Source organism: Taudactylus pleione, unplaced genomic scaffold (genome assembly GCF_031769625.1).
Source record: "Taudactylus pleione unplaced genomic scaffold, aTauple2 ptg000551l, whole genome shotgun sequence".
NCBI lineage: Eukaryota > Metazoa > Chordata > Amphibia > Anura > Myobatrachidae > Taudactylus > Taudactylus pleione.
The window spans coordinates 3,623,686-3,640,526 of NW_028284953.1; the positions used below are offsets into that span (position 1 = coordinate 3,623,686).

The window sequence follows — 16,841 nt, forward strand, 5'->3', positions numbered from 1 at the left end:
GATAGAATACCTTGTTCAGTCCCTATATAGTCCAGTGTACAATATATTGATCAGATGTGAAATGTCATTGTGCAGTTAAAGACTATTTTGTTAATCAGTGATGTTGGCTACAAAATGAAGCATAAACCTGCAGGTTACTGGCTTTGATGCTACACAATAAATATTTGTTGTAAATTAAGTTTTATAACACAAATTTGTCTAGATGCACAAAATCTAGACAAAGTGGCCCAATTACATTATCTGCTTAATTGTCAGCTACATTATGGTTCCATCTCATTGTCTAACTACTTGCAGGGCCAGATTAACAATGATTAACAATGAGGCGGATGGAGCTACAGCTCCAGGACTCCACATAAAAATAGGCCCATCAACATGACAGCATGATTACCAGCTGCCTAACTGGCCATACATTTTAAGTATTTAAATAGTTTTTCTAGTTTTTCCCCTAAAAAACATTATGCAATATTTCTATTTCTATGTGGTTAGGGAGACATTGTGTCTCATAGTGTAGGGGGTCTACACACCAAGGTGACTCTGACCACACCCACACAGCACCGGTCACAGCTATTCCGCATCTCAGTATAGGCCCTTGAACATTTTCAGCTCCAGGCCCATGTGGGCCTTAATCCAGCCCTGTGCGGGAGCAGATAGCGTTCCTGGAAATGGGTAAAGTCTGCCTCGTTTTCCGGGAGTGGCAAGCAGTCTTCTGGGCTCGCAAGCCGGCCAGCCTGAGGTGGACACCCAGCACCGTCCACCATCGCGACCTTCGACCACCGATGGTCGAGATGGTGATCCCAGCCTGCGACCTCCATCACAGTGCTGGGATAGCAAATGCAGCTCCTGCTGCATTTGCATTATTGCAAGGATCACAATTGCAAAGCTGCCTGAGTGCATACATCATATATCTATAGCCTGCGTGCAGCTTTGCAATTACGATCCTTGCTGAATCAGGCCCTCTATACGGAATAAAGTCACTCCAATATTGCCTTATGCTGGGTACATACTGACACATATGTTGGCCGATCAATTGATCGGCCAGTATATCTGCTGCTGGTCGGCCAGTGTGTACCTGCGATATGTCTGTGAATTACCAGAATATAATGTTATTGAGGTTAATAATACTGTAGGAACAAAAACATGATTTTAGCTATTTTTTTTTTCAATTTAAAAAAAATCCAAAACCAAAACACTTTAGGGTGGTTTTGGCAAAACCAAAACAAGATGATGAATTAGAACTAAAACCAAAACATGGGGATCCACTCACATCTCTACAATAGATATGAGGAACCAGTGTTGGACTGGGTTATGAAGGGCTCACTGGGGAATGCAGTGGTGGGGTCCATGCTTAATGGTGCATACACACGATCAGATTTTTCCTTCAGATATGAACGATAACGATTTAAAAATCGTTCAGTCGTTCATATCTGAAGGAAAATCGTTCATATCTGACATGCCTGAACGATGGACGATCAACGATGCGCGTTCCCGATGGTCAGATAATGATTTCTGACATCTGATGTGTTTGCAGTCAGACTTGGACGATTCCATTCATTTTAATGCAGTCAAAAATCGTTCAATCGTTCAAATCGTTCAAAACTTTGGTAAAATCGTTCAAATCGTTCAAATCGTTCAATCGTTCAATCGTTCATCTGACAAATCTGACAAGTCTGACAAATCTGACCGTGTGTATGCTCCATAAGGCTTAGTCATCCACCAGAGGGGGTGTGGTCAGTCACTACAGCCGCTTGGCTAACCATTAGGCAAATCTTGGTGTTGTTTCTAAAGGAGCGCACCAAGCACCCATGTTTATCAGTGGTCCTGCCCTATTAGGTAACTAACAGAGTAACAATGTATAATTCAAGTGCATAGTCTGGAACCTGACACCTAGAGGAAGAGGTGGGGCCTTTAGACACTGGGGCCCACCGAGGATTTCCCTTGTACCCCTACTATTTTGAAAGAGTTTTATTTAACTAAACAGGAACTGTGTGGTTACCTTTAATTCCTCAGATTGCTGCTAGATTAATCAGTTCAACTCATGTCGCTAAAACGCAGTGACGAGCCAAGATGGCGCCGTGCATGTGCAGACTAAGTTGCAGTGGCCATCTTAATTAGGTATTGGCAAATGTTTTGGGTGTGAAGCAATATGGATGGAAGAAACATTTAACAAGGTTTAATTTGCAGGAAAACAGATATTTTGGGGGGATACCCACAAAAATGAAGCATCCAGGATGTAAGCAGGGGAGGCTGAAGCAGATAATGGAGATATCTGCTGTGGTGCATCCATTTTTGATTGCACAATCACCTCCATAAGTTTCTATGGGGCTGCTAAATTATAAAATACACCGAGCTCTGGAATGTGAAGCATTCCCGGTCTTGGCCTCGGTAGGTAACGCCATCATAGACTGTGGGCTACTGCATTGCGTTTAGATCCCTCCCCATCAGCTTATATTGGCGCATTACGCTCATTGGGTCTGTACCCAGAAATATTTAAAGTTGGAGTAAAAATAGAAAATCAGAACCACATTAAAAAAAGATTGTAGTCAACTAAGGGTTAGCGTCAGTTTGCATCCTTCCACCTTATCACATGCATCCCTACCATACAGCGACACCAGCCATGTATCCCGCCTCCCATCCAGGCCACTATATGGGGGCACACACCTAACCTTCACTCACCTTCAATGTGTGGCCATCCCCCTTGTCTTCTACATTCCACAATTTCTTATAATGGTGTATCCTTCTCCTGGCGTAATAACCCACTTTTGGTACTGTGCTTGTACACAGCTTGGAGTGGTTTCCTCCCATCCTCTTCCAGGACTGGTGTTAAATAACACTAGGAGAAGTCAGGAACAGCGTTTATTGTGCATCAGAATTCCATGTATTATGATGTCACTGGTTACCAAGCAACCAATCCAAACACTGATCAGTGAATTCTATTGTCTCTTGTAAGATTCTGTGATGTCACTGCTGACCTTGGCTTGCTGGTAGGAATGCCTTTTTTCAGTTTTCATATTGAAACTTTTAAGAAGCCTAAATTGGCACTGATGAACTTATTCATCAACACTAAAATAACGGATTTAAGGCCATTTTTCCTTAATTAGCGTTTTTTAGTATTCATTAACACACTTAACACAGGAGATATCACAGATATCTCCTGGTTAAGTCCGTCTGCGTTAATTTCCACACTCCCCATACGTATGGGGATGTAGAAATTAGGCTATTCATTAAATTCTGAAAATTATGTATTTTTGGAATTGGTGGTGTTACTGTACGCCATTCTCAGATGGCGTACAGCGTGATATACTTGCCTGCTTTCAGCTGGGCAGGTCCGTCTTTGGCTCCCTCCATCGGTCCTGGTCCCTTCTCAGGCTCCGGCTGTGTGTTCTCCCCGCCGCAATGCTGCTGCCGGGCAGCCTCTCCCCTCTGTTCCCCGATGGAACTTGTAAGTGTTTCTTCAATTAACTGTTTACTATAAACAGTTAAATAAAGAAGCACTTACAAGTGCCACCGGGGAACAGAGGGGAGAGGCTGCCTAGCTGCAGCAGCAGCATTGTGGCGGGCAGAACATAGTAAAGTAAAAAAAACTCCCCCTCTGCCTGGCCGTCCTGTCCCCTTGTAGCCGCTGCAGACAAGGGCCGGGTGGGAGGTTGGGGTCTGCGGCTGCAGCCTTTGACAGCTGGCCGGGTAGGTGGGGGCGGGGGGTGGGAGTGCGGGGACATATAATTTAATATTCAGTTACTGCAGCTGTAATCAGTACTGTGCATGTGCCGCTTCTGTGAACGTAAACGGCTCATGTGTATACGTTGGCACACTGCTTTTCCATAACTCCCAACATTTGAAGACAGGGATGCGGGACTCTTCACGCGCCCAAAAAGGGGGTGTGGCTTCTTAGAAGTGGGCGTGGCATCTAGGAAACGGGGCGGATCCGCTCTGCAACCCCCATTTACATCACTATAGGGGGCGTGCCCAGCATTCTCCGAGATGCTGAGCAGCCCCCCCGGGCTCTCCCTACACTGATGAACAGATGCTGTGCGCATCGCACGGCATCTGTTCACCTTCTGCACATCCGCTGCTCTGCTATGCAGAGCAGCAGGTGTGCTCTCCCCAACTTCCCCCCCACCGCGGGGCACTGTGGCCCACGGGTGGGACAGCGGGACAGTCCCATAAAAACGGGACTGTCCCGCTAAATGCGGGACAGTTGGGAGGTATGCTTTTCTGTGGGGGTAGACTGTACTGGCACCTTTTTTTTATTCTAATTTTCAATTCTTAAATCAAGAACACCTTTTTTCATTGAGAAAGAGCAGTGCGTTTGCCCAATAAATACTTCCTTTATTAGTTTATTAGCCCAAACCATGCACCCTGCACCCATTCAATAAATTTAACTTCAGCAGCTGCTTCCTACTCAGAAGAAGGGGGAGATGTATCATCGGCGACATCGCCGATGCGGTACATCCCCCCCGACTTCGCGTACATACCGCGATTAATACCACGGTATGTACCAAGAATATCGTAAAGAACAGCTCTCTCGATGAGAGCTGTCCTTTGCGATGCTGCCGGGCAGAGAGACTTCTGGGTTTAACACAGAAGGCCCCGAGCATCACGCTAAGAAGCCCATAGGCTTCTATTGGGAAATGCCACCTGAAGGTGGCGTTGCCTAGCAACGCGAAGCAGTAGAATGTAGCGCATTCTGCTGCTTAATACATACAGGGAATGCAGTAAAACCCCCGTAAACTGCATTTTCAGGGGTTTTACCGCATTTTTGCTGTTAATACATCTCCCCCGAAATGTCTGGGAAAATAGCGCAGGCAACATTTCCCTAGAGATATGCACACTGTATATGTACCAGCATGAGGGAGCCCTCCCTCATAAGTCTCCTCTGCATGTTGGTGGGGTGTATCAGTGCTAAGGGGGAGATGTGTCATCGGCGACATTACCGATGCGGTACATCCCTCCCGACTTCGCGTACATACTGCGGTTAATTAATGTGGTATGTACCAAGAATATCGCAAAGAACAGCTCTCTCGATGAGAGCTGTCCTTTGCAATGCTGCCGGGCAGAGGGATTTCCGGGTTTAACACCCAGAAGTCCTTCTGCGCATGCGCAGAAGGCCGCGGGCCGCGGAGGCTCATGGGAGGGATCTATCCGGATCCCTTCCAGCCCCGAGCGTCGCGCTAAGAAGCCCATAGGCTTCTATTGGGTAACGCCACCTGAAGGTGGCGTAACCTAGCAACGCTTAATACATACGGGGAATGCGGTAAAACCCCTGAAAACTGCATTTTCGGGGGTTTTACCACATTTTTGCCGATGATACATCTCCCCCTATAACACTAATACTAAGAACTAATCTAATATAATTTTCCCTGTATTTCAGAATAAAGAATAAGAAAACAAATGATAAAGCTTACATGTGATGGTTGCTTCGTTGTCTGTGCATAAACGCACTCCATGCTAATAACTAATCGATTGGCTGTATGGGAATGATTAGCAGGTGTGTACGTTTTGTGGATAAAATCAGCCGTGTGACCTTGACTGCATAGACGGAATCTGCCTTTAAAGTTCTACAGACGTAGTTTATAACTGAGTGGTCAGAAAATATACATGTTTCCAGACCCAGTAACTGAAATTTTGGGGCCTCCCCTTCCTTTCTCAGTAGGTGCAGAGTTGAAAAAAGGGAAAAGTTTATGGAGGCTAAAATAAAAACATTAAAATTACTCACAGCACTTTACACTTTGGGCCTCATTCAGAGGCGGTCGGAGGAGGCAAGCGGTCACTCAGAAACTGGGCGGCCGCTTGCATCCTGACCGCCCGCCTCTGTTTCGGTCGTTAGGCTGTGGGTTAACACCCACAGCTCTAACGACCGCTCCGGTGATGGTCGCGATGGTCAGAGACCATCGCGACCATCGGGGCTTACGACGAGACCCTAGGGTAGGGTCTCACTTGTCGTAAGCCCCGGAGAGCTTCTGGCTCTGTCAGAGCCGGAAGCTCTCCACTGACATCACTAGTGATGTCAGTGGGGCCTCCCCCAAACGGCAGGCGTTCCCATGGGAACGCCTCCGTTTGGGCTGCCACCCCCCCGGCCCGCCTTCCAAACGGGGCGAGCTGTCAATCAACATCGAGAGCTTGCCCCCTTTGGATCGAGACCCGCTACGACCGGCGCTGCTGGTCGTAGCGGGTCTCACGCATGCGCACGCCGGCGCCGTCGTGCGCATGCTCTGTGGGGGGCCATCGACCCGGTCTGAGCGTATCGGCGCTAACGACCGGGTCTGAATGGCCCCCTTTGTGTGTAAGGGGCACTACTATGGACATTATGGACCTGATTCAGACCCACTCGCAAGATGCGATCGCTCGCTGGCAAATAGGGGCCGGATATGTAAATTAAGCGCTCGTACTGCGTCGCATAAGGACGCCCACTGTGTGTTAGCGAGCTACGGCAAAGTGCGCTCGCAAGTGTCTGAAGACTCCCCCTTGCCACTCGCAACACACGTCATCTCCGGGAAATGTATGATTAATCGGGACCATCGTGAGCCATCAGAGCAGCTCGCAGCCCTTGGGGTTGCCTTTCCCCGCCGCAAGCACACCGATCAATGCGGGCTGAAATACATGCAGGTGATGTGTACAATGACACTACTTTGCTAATTATGCACACCCTTTAAACAGCATTTTAGTGGCAGACGCCTGCGTCTGCAACACCACTCCCCCATTCACATGCACCTTCCCCTGTTACCACCCACAAATGGCACTATCTGTCACTCAAAGCAGCGACCTGATAGTGGCTTACGAGCTACCTAATGCAGATCGCAAGGAATGGCTTGCTCATGCACACTGCGAATTATACGCATGCGCAGATGGGCAAAAATCTCTCACAACGAGCGATTGCGCCTTAGCAAGCGGGTCTGAATTAGGTCCAATGTGTATAAGGGGCACTACTGTGGCTATGATGTGTATAAGGGGCACTACTGTAGGCATTATGTGTAAGGGTCACTACTATGGACATTGTAACATCATGTCCCACTATTCTTTATTAATAGATGGCATTACTATCTCATCTAGTCCCAAAGTGCATTGTCTTGGAGTCATCCTGGACTCTTCCCTCTCCTTCAAACCACACATTCAGAACCTCTCGCAGTCCTGTCGTTTCCATCTCAAGAATATTTCCAAAATCAGACCCTTTCTCACCCAGGATGCTTCCAAAACCCTTGTACATTCACTGGTCATGTCCAGATTGGACGACTGTAACCTTCTCCTAGCTGGCCTCCCCAAATCCCATCTCTCTCCTCTCCAGTCTGTGCTCAATGCTGCTGTTCGGCTAATCTTCCTCTCCAAATGCTCTACATCTGCCTCCCCTCTTTTGCTAGCCCTCCACTGGCTCCCCTTCCCTTTCAGAACCCAATTCAAGGTCCTCACACTCACTTACAAAGCCCTCACCCATTCCTCTCCCATTTACATCTCTGATCTCATCTCCCTTCACTTTTCTGTCCGCCCTCTTCGTTCACTTAATACACGCCGCCTTTCATGCCAATTGATTACTTCCTCCCACTCCCGCCTCCAAGATTTTGCCCGTGCTGCTCCTCACCTTTGGAACTCCCTCCCTCTCCCTATCAGACTCTGCACCTCTCTACCATCTTTCAAACGAGCTCTTAAGACCCACTACTTCATTAAAGCCTTCCAGCTCTCATCCTAACTTGCTGCTACATCTTCCTTTCTCCCCGCCCACCCCATTCTGTGTCACTCCTGTTTGTCTTCCCCTCCCTTAAAGAATGTAAGCTCTTTCGAGCAGGGCCCTCTAACCTCTTGTGCTTCTCCCTACTGTAATTTAATTTATCTCTTACTAGCCACTAGGGCAACTAACACTTGGCTGCTTATGCGGGCATTAATGTCACTAATATAGCAATTATCCATGTCCTGCATTGTATTGTATTGTATTGTATTGTAAGTCAATGGTTACTTTTTTGTTTATGTACTTTGTAAGGCGCTGCGGAACACTTGTGGCGCCATATAAATAAATGATAATAATAATAATAACATTATGTGTATAAGGGGCACTACTGTGGCTATTATGTGTATAAAGGGCACTACTGTAGGCATTATGTGTATAAGGGACACTACTGTGTTGTGTAACATGTATAAGGGGTAATACTGTGTGGTGTAACATATATAAGGGGTACTACTGTGCAGCGTAATGTGAATAAGGACACTACTGTGTGACGTAATGTGAATAAGGGGCATTACTATGTGCTGTAATGTGAATAAGATTGTGCTAATGTGTGGCGTAATTTGAATTGGGGGTACTATTGTTTGGCCACGCTGCTTCCTTGTGAAACGCACCCCTTTGGCATGCGATGTCCCTTTAAAAAGCATGGGAGGGTGCAAATTTATCGTTTGCAGGGAGGCGTTGAACACCATACCACCGGCCCTGCCAGTGCCCTCAGTTAACAGTATATACCACACTACGCCTCCAGTTCACATTATATAACATTGCACCCCCAGTTCACATTGAGTGCCACACTGTGCCCCAGTTCACATTATATGCCACACTCTGCTCCCAGTTCTCATTGTATGCCACACTCTGCCCCCAGTTCACATTGTATAACACATTGTATTTTATGCCACTCTGTGCTCCCAGTTTGCATTATATGCCGCACTGTGGGGCTAATTCAGGTTGGAACTGAATTGCAAAGCTGCATGCAGGCAGCTTTGCAATTCCGTCATTGTAAGTATGCAATGCTGATTCATCCCCAGTGTCCCTAGTTCACATATGCTACACTGTTCCCCAGATCACATTGTATTTAGAGTGTGCCCCCAGTTCACATAATATGCCACAGTTTTCCTTTTCACCTCAGGGATCTAGTCTGTGTGTTTGGCATGCTCATTGGTTAAAAAAAAATAGCTGTCTTTCATGATCCTCAGGGGCTACCTGTAACCTTATATTGGTAAACTCTTCTCATAATCTTTTTGCGTCATTGTAGCCCCGCCCCCTGTTTTAAAATGCCTGTAATATTGCTCTCTGGGCCTGATTCAGACCCGGTCGCTCTGACAGAGCGCTCGCTCTGAATCAGGGCGGGCTTTTTTTTTTTGGAGCGGCCTCATGGCCTCTCGCATAGCTGTGCGACCGGGTCTGAATCAGGCCCTATGTGCACACCCTTAGTTATGGCCCTGGCCTAGGGTGCCTAAAAACCTCACACCGGCAATGCCCCTCCTATACCTTGATTTAATGAGACGTGCGCTGCGCTATCAGCGATTGGAATTTGGAAAGCCACATGCTATTGCTGCATAATCAAATTAATTGTGACTGATAAGTATTACAGCAACCACAGACCGCCATTAAAAATAGTGAGTACAATTCATATGATCTCTATGGGGTTGATTCAGTTGTAAGTGATAGACGCAATCTAGTGCGTGCATATGCAGCAGTTATGGTACATATTTTTATATGCACCCCACAGGATCAGCAACCAAAAGAACATGATTTAAGGACAAAGATTGGACGATTTGTTTGCAAGCCGCATCGCGAGCATCTGCTGCAATTGAATCAACTCTGCTATCTATTTTATGCCATTTCTGACCAGTCTCTAGTAACAAAATATATGTTATGTAAGCCTACTGGTTGTTATTTATCTTTTATCATTTTTAACAACCTAACAGGAAAATTTTGGATCAACTAAACTGTAAAAATATCAACTGCGTCCCTGGGTGGGCTTGAACCACCAACCTTTCGGTTAACAGCCGAACGCGCTAACCGATTGCGCCACAGAGACTGCTGATGTAGAGGTGGCTGAATCACACGGACCTAAGCTAACCTCAAGGAATCCTCGGGCTCTAGATGTCTGATAGTGCTGAGGAGCGTACCATTGTAACAGCCAACAGAGGGGGAGGACAGTTTGTTACTTTATATAATTACAGAGCATCTGACACTGCTCACATCACAGAGACCGAAGGCAACATCAGTGGTCAATACAGAGGAAGGATTTTGGGAGTGTAGATGACAGACAGCATCATTTAAAAAGGGGATGGCTGCTCAATGCTTCTAATATAAATATAGGTAATAGCAGGACATCGACTCTGTGCTCCTGTCACACACAACCAGGGAAGAGGAGGGCGACTCAGGTTCTTCCAATGAACTATTTGATACATTTATACTAATACGCAGTCCTGTACATGTAGCAGAGTGGCGCAGCGGAAGCGTGCTGGGCCCATAACCCAGAGGTCGATGGATCGAAACCATCCTCTGCTAGTTTTCTTTTTTTCTTTTCTTGTTTTTTTTTTTTTCTTATTCTTTTCTTTTTCTTATTGATAAGTTTCCAGTAACAACTGTGTTTCATACATGCGAAATGTGAAAGTAGCCACATGAGCATATTCTAATATAGTATACTGCTGATGACTACACTGAATGGGGCATACTAGCAATGCTTCCCGTGGCAGAGCAGACGTGCTCACACATTATAGCTACATACAATAGAGATCCTGCAGCACCACAGAAAATATCCACCAATAACTCTATGCTGGGTCTAATCAACAGTATGCAGCAGAGTTCAATTCAGTTATATAGATCACTGGTTTTCATAAGAAATATTTAAAACTATGCCAAGTTCTAACATAAGAATAGTAAATAGCTGCAAGTTTCCATTACAGTAATATGGATAGAGCAGAAGCAGGCAGCAGCTTCCCTGGTGGTCTAGTGGTTAGGATTCGGCGCTCTCACCGCCGCGGCCCGGGTTCGATTCCCGGTCAGGGAATATGTGTTTTTTTCTCACAAAATATTAGCTTAATGTTGTACATGCTGATAATTACGATAAAGCTTATTGCAAACATCTTGTCTTGTTATATTTTCTTTTAGTTTATTTTTATTTGTATATTGATTTATTTATTTTAATTTTAAATGTTCTAACAATTATTTGTAGTAATTATTTGACAGTACATTGTTTCCAAGGGACTAAAAGGATAAAGGTTAAGATAGTAAGCTTCTTTTTTTTTTTTTTTTTTTTCATTTATTCTGAATCGCGTAGATTTAGGAATCATGAGCCTCATTTAAAGTTATGCATGTGTCAGTTTTTGTGGTGTGGACATAGGCATTTCAGTCAGGGCCTTGCTGGCAACTTTTAGCCAACAGAGAGGCCAAGAGCCAGGTTAAGGTTTGTGAGGGCCCCAGGACACCAATGTTGTGGGGGGCACCACCAATACAATTGAAGAATTGTACCACACAATGCTTGTCAATAACACAATGTCGATAATATAATGTAAACATGCTTCGACTTGTCGAAAGGCACCACTAACCTCCCACCCCACTGCAGCCTAACCATAACCTCCCCCTAGTGCCTAACTCTAACCCTGGTGGTGCCTAACCCTAACCATCAGCATTTTTTAGAATGTTGATATTTTCCATGCCAACAGTACTTATGTCGACATTCTGATCATGGCGACATGGTGCCTTTCGACAAGTTGAAGCATGTCGACATTATATTATCAACATTGTGTTGTTGACATTATGACTGTCAAACTAGGAACTGTCGACCATGTCACTGGATACCGGCTAGTTAACCCTTGCAGGCAGGGAATGTACCTGCAGTAAACGGAACATGGAGCATTTCTCCCCACAGCACTACGGAGCTAAAACCAGGGTTATTGCAGGGTTAACCCGGGCAGCTCCTTGGTGTAAAAGGGGTGAGGGTTGGATCGCCGGGGCGAGTGACCCGGCAATCCAACCTAGATAAACAGCAAGGTTTAACACGGGCGTAGCCCGTGACACCCTGCTGTGTGTGCCATACAGGGGTGTATTAACACCTGAGGGGGCCTGTGTTGCACTTCACGTGGGGCAGATGCAAAATGTGCAGAGAGATTTACATTTGAGAGGGACGTGTCCAAACTGACATCTAAATAGCAGTGAAAAAAATAAAGCTGGCAGGCTACATGCAAAAGAAGCCCTGCATGTAAAAGCAATAAGTGTATTTGCACCCCGTGCACTGCAACATGGTTTGTGCAGATACAAAGTTAATTAATATTTTTTGGTTTGCTCCAAACTCAGGGGTGGATTCAATTAGAAGTGACTTACACACATCCGCAAGTAAGCACGGCTCTATGCTGCACGTACTGTACCACTGGGCTGATTCACTTACACTGGGCCTCACAATTCTCCATGGCAGCCCTGATAATAAATGAAGTATTGAGACTATTTAACTTTTGCTGGAACAGCAACTCCGATCAGAGGCTGAAGTACAGTGATAGCTGACGCTATTCCTTTATGTTCGGAACTTGTCAATCGCACAGTTCACCAGGAACTATGGAATATTTTCCGTGAACGGTACTGACTGCAGGAGAGATTTCCACTATCTCATGAGTTACAGGGTTTATAAATGACATCACTCCTAAATATTTCTGTAATGCTGTGAAAATGGCAGCTGGAAGTGTTTCATAAATATTCCCTTTAATGTGAGCATTATCCATTACAAAGGACAATAGTCATTCTGCCAAAGAAGTTTGGTTTATTGCACAGGTTCTCAAACTCGATCCTCACGACCCCAAACGGTGCATGTTTTGTAGGTCTTCTTACAGAATCACAAGTGACATAACTAGCTCCACCTGTGGATCTTTTAAAATGTGTCAGTGAGTAATGACTACACCTGTGCACCTGCTGGGTGACCAAGAAAATGTCAACTGTGTGGGGTCCTGAGGACCGAGTTTGAGAACCCCTGGTTTATTGGATACTATGCGAGGCACTGCTTGTGGTTCCAGGAGTGCACCTGGCCTCATCAGATCTGAGGCTGGTACCTTGCACTTCAGGTTTCACTGCACCATTCAAATTACTCCAAAGTCCAAACAGAAATAATAGCTGTGCGCCATAAGCAAGTGATGTGTCTTTATTCAAAGGGTGCATTTCATGCTACATGTATTAATATAGATCAACTGCTTGGTAACTTTTACTTCTTTAAAGTTACAGTGACTCAAGCAGTCGCCTTACGCCCCAAAGTTCACAAATGTCTCCACATAAAAAGTAATTGGTTGACCAATCCGGTGATTAATTTACTGCTATAAGAGACATTGGGGCGGGATGTACTAACCTTGCGGAGTACATCCCGCCATGCATCGCATCGCATCGCATCCCTACTGATCACATATGTACTAACATATGCGATCAATAACGCAAAGATAAGAGCTGTCCTTTGAGATGTGCGCTGTACCGTGGACTTCCGGGTTTATGACCTTGGAGTCCATCTGCGCTTGTGCAGAGTGACGTGGGGCATGCTGGGAGGGATCCGATTGGATCCCTCATAGCAGCGCGATGTGTTAGAAGCCCATAAGCTTCTATAGGGTAACGCCAGCAAAAGCTTGCGTTACCATCTGCATTGGAGACCCGGTGGCCAGGTAATGATATACTGTATAGGGAAAATGCGATAAACCCCCCGAAAACAGGGTTTTTACCGCATTTTCCGTTTAGCACATCCCGCCCATGGTCTCTTTCCATCACTTCGCCAGCACCAAGACCCCAGGATGCCATGGCTGATGAAAGAAAACTTCAGATTACTGAAGTTATATGCTGACACATGGATACCTACCTATAGAAATTGATTCTTGCATCATTGTTGGTAAGTCCTCAAGGTATACTTGCTTGAGCACAGCCGTTGATGCGGTTTGCATCGAATCGTGTCACACCGTATCCTTGCCCCCCGCTCCACAATGCCGGTAATCTCTGCATTGCATAGCGTGGGGCGGAGCTAAGATGGAGTGTCATCATGCCCCCAGACTCATCCACCTTTGCCAAACTCTGTCCCCGCTCTTTCCACCTCCGCCGAGTCCCGCCATCCCGCAGTGCCTACCTGGCTGCCTCCTCCCAGAGGAAGCAGCCATAAGGTTGGTAAGTATGCCTCAAGGTGCAAGTGTGGGAAGCAAGATGATAGAAATGTGTGTTACCCTGCTATGTGGTATTGGCCATGATGACAGGAATCCCTCTATCAGACTCCACCCACAACTGTGTGAAAATTTGAATTGTATACATGCGCAGCGCCAGCAGACCCTGATCATGGGCATCATGTCATCAAGGCCAGACCCACTTTTCAGAAAGAGAAATGGGATGCGGGTAACCAGCTTACAGTACACCCCCTAACTACCAAGCCAAGTCCTCTAACAAGACCAGTCATAATCAAATCCAAGAATTGACAACTTTTTAACCAAGAGCACAACCCCAAGTTGGTAATCCCCTCCACTCACAAATGCCTTGCAAAAGGACCTTCCAAAATGTCCGACTGAATATGCCCGACTGATCCAATCATTGGTCGGCTGCATCTGGGAGTGTAATCACTGTCAGTGCTGGCTGCCTGACATTTTCTCTGTTCCTTCACAGGGCAGGAACAGATAAAATGTTTCGCTAATGATGGCAGAGATCCAATGGTATTCTGCCATCTGTGAACCGATGGTTTTTCTTTTTTCCGATGGCATGGAACTTAGCCCCGCCCCCTAATGGCCTGCTAATTGCTAAGCCCCACTCCTGATTCTGATTGGCCTGCGGCCCACCTCACCCTCAGCAGTGGTGGCCACCGAGGGCTGGAAACCATCGATAGTTCCCCGTTGATGGTTTTGTGCCATCAATGGTAATCACCAATGAAACCATCGATGGACAGCACACCAATGACCAATACATTTGCGAAGCTTCACTACACCCAAACACTAGGGCTGTGGGAGTGGTGTTGGCAATTTCCCCCAAAACTCCATTATTAACTACTGTAGCTTATTGTCATTGCGTTCCAAAAGACAACTCATATTTCCTCTGGATTCATTCAATGCCATTTCAACATGCCTACGCAGGCTCTTTTTGCAATGTGAATGTGTTTCTCTCCAGGGCCGAATCCAGGATTTTTGTTACCCGGGGCAAGACAGTAATGGCGCCCCCCGCCCTCGAAAAAAAAAAACAAAGAACAGAGAAGACATTTTCTCACTCTCTCGAAAAGGATGTGTGGTTTCATGACACAGTAATGCCCCTTATAACCAGCAGCCTCTTACCCTCATCCTCTCCCCCTCCAGCATCCTTTTACCCTCCTCCTCTAGCAGCCTCTTACCCTCCCCCCTGTCCTCCAGCAGCCCCTTACCTTGCCCCCCTGTATACCTGCATCAGCAGGTGTTGATTTGGAACCCCACTGGCAGGCAGCCGTCCACAGCAGCCCTTGGGACTAGAGATACAGCACACCGGTCGTCATTCTAATGTGGTGCTGGTCATGAGCCAATCGGAGCTCGCGGACCGGATGCTGCTGCTGCTGATTGGCTGCCGGTCCGCAAGCTCCGATTGGCTTGCAACAGGCGCCACATTAGAATGGCGGATGGTTGGCTGCCACTGCAGCTCCCAATCAACAACTGCAGTCACCGATTGAATCCTCTCATTGCTGAATGCGAAAAGAAGCCCATAGGCTTCTATCGGGCAACTCCATCCGATGTTGGCTTTGCCCACTGGTACTAGGCTGCGAAAAGCTTTGCTTTCCGAAGCTTGGTGCATAAGACAAATGAGCCCAAACCACCGAAAACAGGATTTTGGAGGGTTTGACCGCCCTCTGTGATTAATGATGTTATTTAAACAGCATGTTTATTATTTAACTTCTTTATTTTATTTTTTTTCACACATGTATTTTCAGCTTTTATTTTTCACCTTTTAAGAAATAGTAAATTGTAAAATCTGAATGTAAAATATAAGATTTTCACAACTACAATAAAAGTTCTGCGTCCCTGGGTGGGCTTGAACCACCAACCTTTCGGTTAACAGCCGAACGCGCTAACCGATTGCGCCACAGAGACTGCTGAGACTGTGTTCTGAATTTGCTTCTCATAAGCAAAGACAGTGGAATGGGGAGTGTGACTGTACATCACACTTACAATAGCTCACAAAGCTGACAGCGCCTTGGAGGGCACCACTGTCACATATAAGGGTGCAGTGCCCTGCCTCATCTACAGGTATGGATAAATGTAAGACAGTGCTTGCTAAGGGAGCCCCAAACTGCTTTTTAATCCATCCAGTTTGAGTATTTAATGCAGTTTTCTTGTTACTTTATCTACAACCCCCAGCAACCAGTTATTTCCATTGAGCTCTTAAGAACAAACGAACCATCCAATGTCCTGCTGTGTATTCCACCCCTGTAACACAGAGGCAGTCTAAGTTACTACCCACGTATCAGACAATAGCACAGTTACATTACCTCTATGGTCATAAACTCCTGTGCACAAAATGAATTCAGCTGCCTCGTTAGCGCAGTAGGTAGCGCGTCAGTCTCATAATCTGAAGGTCGTGAGTTCGATCCTCACACGGGGCACTTGTTTTTACAGGACATGTTACAGAGGTTTGGAGCTGCTACATTCAGTGATCTCTATTTATCCTGCTCACACTAGCAGCACTTGGTAAGGGATGGCCTCTGACTTTTCATCATGAGGGTATGTTTGCATTTCCATTTTTTTATTTGATATGTGTTTTAGTTCACCCTTTACTATAATTTTGCTGATTCCTGGCCAAAGTCTAGCTTTCATGAATAGCTGGTGATCTGAATGGAAGCCTCACTTCCCTGGCTAACACACTACTGTAAGACAAATGTATTTTATATGTCATTATGGGAGACCTATTTATCTGCAATCTCTGTTTATATGTCCACTGTCCCTCTACAAGGGTCCTTCAAAGCAAGTCTTCTTCAGTAGCATACTTATCAATATTTCCATGGACACATTGAGTTTGGGCAGATAGATCTGTATGGGTTAAAGGGGAAAACACTTGTATATATGATTGGACCCTTCACCAAGCCGATGTGACCACATGACATAGGGATGGGCATCGATTTTGGATCGATCTTGTAGGCATGGAGGCTAGTTCAGAGGTGCAGGCA

General features: G+C 46.0%; 1 protein-coding gene and 4 non-coding genes across 5 annotated transcripts in view; 3 read left to right on the top strand and 2 right to left on the bottom strand.

Annotated features, from left to right (window-relative positions):
• Window positions 1-9,678: 9,678 nt before the first annotated feature.
• On the bottom strand, window positions 9,679-9,752 carry TRNAN-GUU (transfer RNA asparagine (anticodon GUU)). The gene has a single exon. It is a non-coding gene; the product is annotated as a tRNA-Asn (tRNA).
• A 906-nt stretch (window positions 9,753-10,658) lies between these two features.
• Window positions 10,659-10,730, top strand: TRNAE-CUC (transfer RNA glutamic acid (anticodon CUC)). Its single transcript has one exon. It is a non-coding gene; the product is annotated as a tRNA-Glu (tRNA).
• A 4,964-nt stretch (window positions 10,731-15,694) lies between these two features.
• Window positions 15,695-15,768, bottom strand: TRNAN-GUU (transfer RNA asparagine (anticodon GUU)). Its single transcript has one exon. It is a non-coding gene; the product is annotated as a tRNA-Asn (tRNA).
• A 439-nt stretch (window positions 15,769-16,207) lies between these two features.
• TRNAM-CAU (transfer RNA methionine (anticodon CAU)) lies at window positions 16,208-16,280 on the top strand. The gene has a single exon. It is a non-coding gene; the product is annotated as a tRNA-Met (tRNA).
• Window positions 16,281-16,286: 6 nt separating this feature from the next.
• The window catches only part of LOC148483131 (hepatic lectin-like), a 41,253-nt gene continuing 40,698 nt past the window's right edge, over window positions 16,287-16,841 (top strand). The window contains exon 1 of the mRNA XM_088452506.1: window positions 16,287-16,398. The gene's annotated coding sequence lies outside the window, so the exon portion shown is untranslated. The remainder of the gene's footprint in view (window positions 16,399-16,841) is intronic.